The sequence below is a fragment of the Gossypium hirsutum genome, chromosome A03 (assembly GCF_007990345.1).
Source record: "Gossypium hirsutum isolate 1008001.06 chromosome A03, Gossypium_hirsutum_v2.1, whole genome shotgun sequence".
Classification (NCBI taxonomy): domain Eukaryota; kingdom Viridiplantae; phylum Streptophyta; class Magnoliopsida; order Malvales; family Malvaceae; genus Gossypium; species Gossypium hirsutum.
In genome coordinates, this window is record NC_053426.1 from 75,760,530 (window position 1) to 75,768,726 (window position 8,197).

An 8,197-nucleotide genomic window follows, 5' to 3' on the forward strand; every position below is an offset into this window, starting at 1 on the left:
TTTAATCAAATATTCTAATTAAACAAATTTCTCAACAGCCTAATTTAATTTCAATTTAATAAATCGACTCAATTAAATTATTTTCAATGTCGTAAAATTTTCTTTTGATTCAAATGCAATCATATCAAACTTTTGTTGAGCTAGCGGAGGGACCAATCAAACATATACAGTTAGACTCTAATAATTGCAGTTATGTCCAGAAGCATCATTCCAATACTTCGCATTTACTTAATCATGGAGTCAGTCAACAAGAAGTACTATGATTGAAAACTTCTTATTGTATACCTTTTTTGAAAGCAATTCATCCCACTACTTTGTCCAATGTCATCGTCATATGTGTGTTACCCTCATATGATATCCTTGATTCATTTGATTTAAAGCCATTCACTCAATATAATTTTATTTTATCTCATTGTGACCAGTGTCTTCTTAATGATTAATATGATCACTGCCAATAAATGACTGTGATAAATTGCTTGTTCAAGAACAAGCAACCTGTGGCCACGTTCCATGTTTATCAATCCACACAATGCCAATGAGAGGATATCGTTAACTCTTTAATCGAGCTATGAATTTCATTGTTGCTAGTAAAGCCATGCCATTTACAAGTCATGTACCCAACATATTGGCTATGGGCTTAATCATCTTTACAGCATAAGTCTCCACTTATATCAAAGCACATCTGTTACATATGCATGGTTAGTGCCTAAATAAGGATTTATGTAAGTCACACCATGAACGTCACAATAAATTAATTCAAAATGGATTCAGAATTAATTCAACTGGGTACAGTCTAATGTATCATTATGCCAATGACTACATCTATGCCTCTACTAGTGGAGTCAGCTACTCCAATTGATTGATAATTAATGATTGTTTAAAGAATCTTTGAATTAAAACTGCTTGCTCCTATTCTATTATTTACTGTAGTATTCCATCACCCTAATTCAGTGATGAAGATGGGTGAAGGGTGTTACACTTAAGCCAGAAAAAATATGGCTATGACATTAATCATTTAAAAATTAGATAAATTTTTATTTTTATTTTTTTATCAATTCATCCTCTTTAATTTTTTCTGAAAAAGAATCCATTCTAACATTTTAAACTTGTCTTAACAATAAAATTTAGGAGAAATATAGAAATATTAGTATAAAATAAAGTTTAATAATTTAATTTAACAATAAAATTTAGGGAGAAATATAAAAATATTAATATAAAACAAATTTTTAATCATTTAATTTAGAATAGGAACTTTATCTCAATTTTTTTAATGATGTACTTTTAATATTTTTAAATGGTCTATTTTAAATATCTAACTTTATTTCAAAATTTCAAAATTTTCTTAATATATAAATCATTTACCCTGATAGTAAAATTTTATAATTTTCTTAATATATAAATAATTTATCCTAATAGTAAACTTTTAAAATTTATACAAATGATAGGATAATTAAATTTTATATTATATTATTCGACACCTAACACCTAACTCGAATGGAAAGATATCATATTCGTTGTCGAAGTAACTCAAACAAACACCTCACACCCAATCTGAAAGGTAGAACTCCACATTTGTTGTCGAAGCGACTCAAAAAAATAGATACATAACACCCGAAGCTAAATAAAAATGCGTGACACATAATAAATAATTAATATTCAGATATTTAAAATCAACATATACGACTCATAAGTTTTCTAAGACTTATATATATGCCATTTACAATTTATTTTCAACAAAGCGTAGCGATCGCTAAGGTGAGCTGAGACTTGAATCTTTAGATGTTGCTAAACCACACGAGCTAGTCAAAAGTCTACTAAATACTTGTACATGAAAATAAACATATTTGCACGTTGAACATTGAAAGCTTAATGAGGCTAATCTAATTCGATTTCAAAACATTAACAAAATTAAGCAATTAAACATATTAAAATGACATTATAACATATCATTACCAAATTCCATATCAAACAACAATGATCACATAACCAAATATGATTTCCTCCATCCACCTTAGAGTATTTAAACAACATTTTCCATAATCTTTCATGTGTATATCATATCTCATTTTTATTAAATATATATCAGAGTATCAATGCATCCTCAAGATGTTTGCATTTCATTTTCATATAGAAGATAACCAAGTTTCATTATCACTGTTTAAACCACGTTACATTTTCATATTTAGTCACTATTAGTCGAATGTGAACTTAAAAAAAGATACACAAGTTAATACATTGATATACGCTTATGACCTTCAGAGAATTGAAGTTAATGATATGCACTCAACTCTTCGGAAATTAGAAAACTCACCCATCCTCCAAAAAAATACGAGAGTTAAATAAAATGTGCTACTCACTAAAACTTTCTTAGACAGAGTCTTATGGCATTCCAAGACGACGTCATTATCATTTATCATTTATCATTACAATATGTAATAGCCCAAATTTAACCGGGCCTAAAAACCAAATAAAAATAGATAAATAATTAAATATTTATTTATTAAACAGTCCAAGTCCAGGTTACAAGACCCAAACAGTAGGCCCAAAATCAAATACCTCAGACCCGTTACCCGTGTACCCAGTTACTACCCAGCAGGCCTAAAACTACCCAGCAAACCCATTTACACCCTTGACCCAAACAGAATACCAATAAACCAAACCCAAATAAAAAACGGCCCAAAAGCCCAAGTGACTTTAAGGAAACAGGAAACCCTAGGGTTTCCTGAAGACTACAGCGCCGCAGCAGCTTTTGGAAGCCTCGGGGAGCATCTGTTCAACTCCCCAAATCGAGGCCATTGCACACTGACGCACTATCAATGCATTGTCCAGTAGCTTGTCCCTCTCATGACCGTCCAGCACCGTGATCTCAGGCCTCACCTCAAACCTTGGTACCTCCGTTGACGCCGAGATCTCCGCAAAAGAGACTATCTCGTGGTCATCAGTGTACAAATGGGTATCTGCCGAGATTTGAATCCATGACAGCAAGCCCAGCCACCGAAATCTTCGTGAGTCACCTGCAAGAAAAGGAAACAAACAGCAGATACACAAAAAAAAGCAGAGCAAGAAAAGGAAAAAAATCAAAGAAGACAGCAGATATACTAGAACAGGAAATGGAAAGAAATCTTCCAATTTCTTTCCAAAATAGGTAGTAGTTTAAGGCTATAAAGCCTTTCGCAAGTCTGTAAAGGAAAAAGGCAGACATAGATAGAAACAGAAAGAATACACAAAAGAGATAGAGAGAAACACACCACAAAAGATATTGTACACTGAGTATTCTTGAATAATATATCAGAAGGTTTTTGAGAGAAGCAAAGGTGATCTGTTGTATCTGCTTTTATTTCATTATTTTATTACAAATAGTTTGCATATAATACATCAAAATAGAGGAAAGAAATATACCTTTTAGATTGGCTGAGAAAAATGAAGTTTTTCAGATCCCGACCGCTGTATATGGTGGAGTCAGTGACGGCGCGTGAGGCTGGGCACGGAGGCCCGGTGAACGGAGCAAACCGGCCTAGGGCCGGAGCTCAGAGGGCTGGGGAACTCTCAAAGGATTTCTTTTAGTTTTTTTTAAAAAAACAGGTTTCTAAATGATTTTTAGGTTAGATTTTAGTTTATATAGCCTCAACAGAACGACGCCGTTTTAGCTTAATCCAATAAGCTTAAAACAACGTCGCATTAAGGCTAAGGATCCGCGCGTTGACTCGATTACCCGGGGAGGATCCGCGTGTTTTTTGAAAATTGGGTTAATTACCCAATCGGTCCTTCCACTTTTTTTGTATTTATAATTACGCTTTATTTTATTTATAATTTGGCCCTATTTTTTGTTTTAGTTTTAATTTAGTCCCTGCAGTAGCTGTTTTTAAGTCCAAGATTAAAACGGTGTCGTTTTGGGATTAGGGCAAGTTGCCCAGTGAGTCCCTTGTTGTTTTTAATTCTTTCAAATCAGGCCCAGAATTTTATTATTTTGCTAATTGGCCTTATAATTCTATTTAAATTCAATTTTAGCCCTTTCTTTATTAATTTAAATTTTGTTTTTTATATATAATTTGTTTATTTAAAAAACTATGCATATATTATTATTATAAATACTATTTATCTATTTATATAAAAAATCTTATTTTCCTATATATTTATATTATGTTTTATTATTAACATTTATTATATTTTTATTATATATTACCTATTATATGATATATATCCTATATTATCTATTATATTATTTATGTTTTATTATTCATTATATTATTTATAATTTTAAAATTATTATTAAATTATATTTCTAACTCATATTATATACATATTTCATTATTAATTAATTATTTATTTATTATGTGTTATTTCATTTTAAACTAATATTTTTAAATCATATAGTTATTTTATAAATTCTTTTTCATATTTTTTATTATTCATTCATAAATATTTTTTGTTATTATATATTACATATTGTATATTAAATACTATTTTAAAATTATTATTGAATATCATATTTTTATTTGTATTTTATGTTAACAATTACTCATTTTTTTATAATAATTCTTTTTACATTTTTTTATATATTATATATCATTCTTGTATAAAATGTTATTTTATAATCATTACTTGATATTATATTTTATGAACATGTACAATGATATTATATTACTTCTTATATATATATTATTGTATATCATGCATCATTTCTTAATTATTACTTTATATGATTGCATGTTTTGCTTATTCATCTTCAATATATGTTATGTGTATCTTTGTATATATGATGTTATGTAATTTTAAACATGTATGTATCTAGTGTATGATCTTTATATTATTGCTATCATATTGTTTAAATTCATGCTTTCACTTGCCTATTATGACAATATGCCATATTGTATGTTATCCCATAATGTTAATATGCTCCTTCATGCATCGATTTTAAAAAAAGGGACTTCAAAGTTTTGAAAAAAAAAGGCAATGCTTGGTGTTTGGAAGCTTCGAGAAAAGTAGTGCCCTAATTTATTAGGTTGCAATTTTTCTCGTTGAGTTCGAATAATCAAGTACCCTTCTAAGTTTTTAAGATTTTCAAAATACGAACAACTGTCTTGGAATTTCAAAGCGCTGTGTCCTAACTTATTGGATGTGGCAATTTGTCGTTTCGAGATAGGGATTTCCAAAAGGTTAATTTAGTGTCAATGTTTTGATACAAGTGAATCTCAATTTTCAAAATCAAGATATTTTAAAGAGGATCGTATCTTAAAATTTTTAAGTTTCCAACCTTAAAGACATTCGATAATTAATTAGGTACCAATTTTTAGGCGTTATGAGGGTGCTAATCCTTCCTCGTACGTAACCGATTCCTGAACCCGTTCTTTTATTTCGTAGACCAAAACTAATAACTTTAAAACAAAATGTTTTAAAGGTGATCCAATCACACCTAAAAAGATTGGTGGGGACTCTAGTTTTTCCTAAAGTCGATTCCCATTTTCCAAAACCCTATTTAAAAATGGTTTCGACAGCTTGGCTACTCCGCTGGGGACCAATAAGAGAGTCAAGCCGTGTAATTGATTATCTCTTGTCTTAATGTCGGAAATTAAAAATTTTAAAATTTAATCCTCTTTACATTACATGTGTTTGTATTATTACATGTGTTGCTATATTTTGATACGCATTGCATTTGCATGACCGTTGTGGTCACACCTTAAGTGGGAGTGAGAAACTACGCCTTCGTGAGGTTTTCGCCTCCATGCAGGATAGTGGATCACTTTCGGGATACATCCGTACCTATGGTTTCGTGAGATTTTCATCTCCGTGTAGCCATAGGGAAATGTATTCCCCTGAACTGAACTAGATTCAAATGAGCCTATAATGGGTGAGGATCAAGGAATCTGCTGGTTCTGGTACCTCAAACTTTAGAACCAACCTCATATCGAAAAGCCGTAAAAGCCCAATTTAGTTAGAGTTGAACTTTAGAAAATACCGTTGAGATTTATTGATATCATGTGATACTGACTATTTCTTTTCTTTGCATGTTATTTTGCATTTACAAAGGTATCGATTCACGGTCAGTTTCTAAGTTAGGAAGTTTTATTATGGAGAATGACCTTCTTAATAGAGTGGAGGGCAACGTTAACGTCCATAGATGGTCTGAGCAAACTCAACTAGAAAAGGGAGATAGTATAGCTGCGGGATACGTGTCGGAGCTGCCAGATTACACTCGTATTAGTGTCACGCAGAATTATCTCCAAGAGCTTAAGGAAATTTGGGATCAGTGGGGCAAAAAGACCAAGCAGTTATTCTACGATAATTACGGAGACTTACCTTACTTGCTCGATGTTCAGGTAGACGAGCTTTTATTCCGAGCCCTTGCTCAATTTTGGAACCCGACGTACAGTTGTTTCACTTTTGGGGAGGTAGACTTGGTACCTACTATGGAGGAGTACACCGCCTTACTTCGTTGTCCCAAGTTTCAGAATGATAGGATCTATTCTCGAGCTGCTTGTGTCCCTACCTTTTGGAAGAAATTGATGACTATTACGGGGATGAGCGAGCAGTGGATTATGGCCAGAATTAAAGAGAAGGGTGAGTGCAAATGCATTTCGTGGTACGCATTGAAAGGTCTAATTTTGACACACCCTGATGAGACGAAGAAGGTAGATGTTTTTGCTTTAAGTTTGTATGGACTGATGGTTTTTCCTAGGGCTTTGGGATATGTGAACGAGGCAACCACGGATCTTTTTCATCGACTCAGTAAAAGGGTCACTTCCATCCCTACGATTTTGGTAGAGACGTTCAAGTCCTTAGGTGCATGTAAGAGGGCTGGTGCAGACAGGTTTGTTGGTTGTGCTCAGTTACTTTTAGCTTGGTTCTACAGTCATTTTTGATTGATAGATAAGGTGGTTTGTCGGGTCTTTTTCGAGGATTATTCACCATTGAAGGACATAGCAGCTTCAACTAGGAGAGTTGATGTTCCAGAAGAGAATTGGATAGCGCTACTTCAGAACCTTCAGTCGAAAGATGTTGAGTGGAGGGCTCCGTGGATGATTCCTGGTGAGATTCTTTACCGATGCAGTAGTTTCGATTGGGTCCCTCTATTGGGAATTTGGGGTGCCATTGGTTATGCCCCTTTGCTCGTGCTAAGGCAGCATGGATTGAGACAGTTCGTGCCAGCGACTCACGGGTTGGCTCAAAGTAAATTTGTATATAGAGGAGCTGATTACAAGAGGAAGGTTAGCGAAGTTTCTAGTGCTTGGAAAAAGACTTGTCGGTTGAAAGGAGTAGCTATTAGCCCTGCTACGATAGTAGAATACGTAGAATGGAGAGGCAGAAGGGTTAATGATAACATCCCTAAGCCAAGCGTAGAAGGAGCTCGACCGATAGAGGAATATTTGCAAGTAATGCCCTCAGAATTAGAAATTATGAAGCAAGAGTTCGAGAGAAAGAACTTGGAGTACGAGAAGAGGGTAGCAAAGCTCGAAGAAGAAAAGATGTACTTGAGCTTGGACGTCGACGTTCAAAAGATAGAGGTTGAGAAAGAGAGGAAAGAAAAAAGGAAGATTGAGGAAGATCGAGATGATCTAAAGGAACATTACAAAAGGACACAAGTATCCTTAAGGAGAGCGAGAGTAGGAGGATCTTCAGAGCAGTTGCAGGAAGAGGTCCAACAGGAAAAGGCTAAAGTCGAGTATTGGGAGAGGAAGTTCCAAGAGATGCAGGTGCAGAATTTGGCATTAGAGGAAGAGAATAAAAGGTTGAAGACTAAGGTAACTGAGCTTGGAAGATCCCTACGTTGGCACCAAAACCATAATTTTACGGTCGAGTTAAAGAAGCTAAAAAACAAGGTTGAGGAGTTGGAAGTGGCATTGCATGACGGTGAACTTTGGGTTGAGCAACTCGAGGCGTAAGAAGATTATCTGAAGGGAGAGCTTCATTAGTCTAGAGGACAGGTCAGAGAAATGGATCACGTCATTGGTGAAGCCGTAGCCCAGATTCGAGAGGTTGCCGAATATGTGCAAGACTTGGCAATTCAAGCTGATGTATTGAGTCTGATGTATTCATCGTCGTCGGATATAGGACAAGAGTTAGCCCTTTTATTAGAAAGAGTTAAAACTTTGGGCCTTAGGGCGAAAGCATATTTGTAATCCTCTTATATATAAATATATTCTTTTTCTAAATAAAGTTTTCTAAATGAAGTTGAACCAGAATCGATATTCTTTTTGCA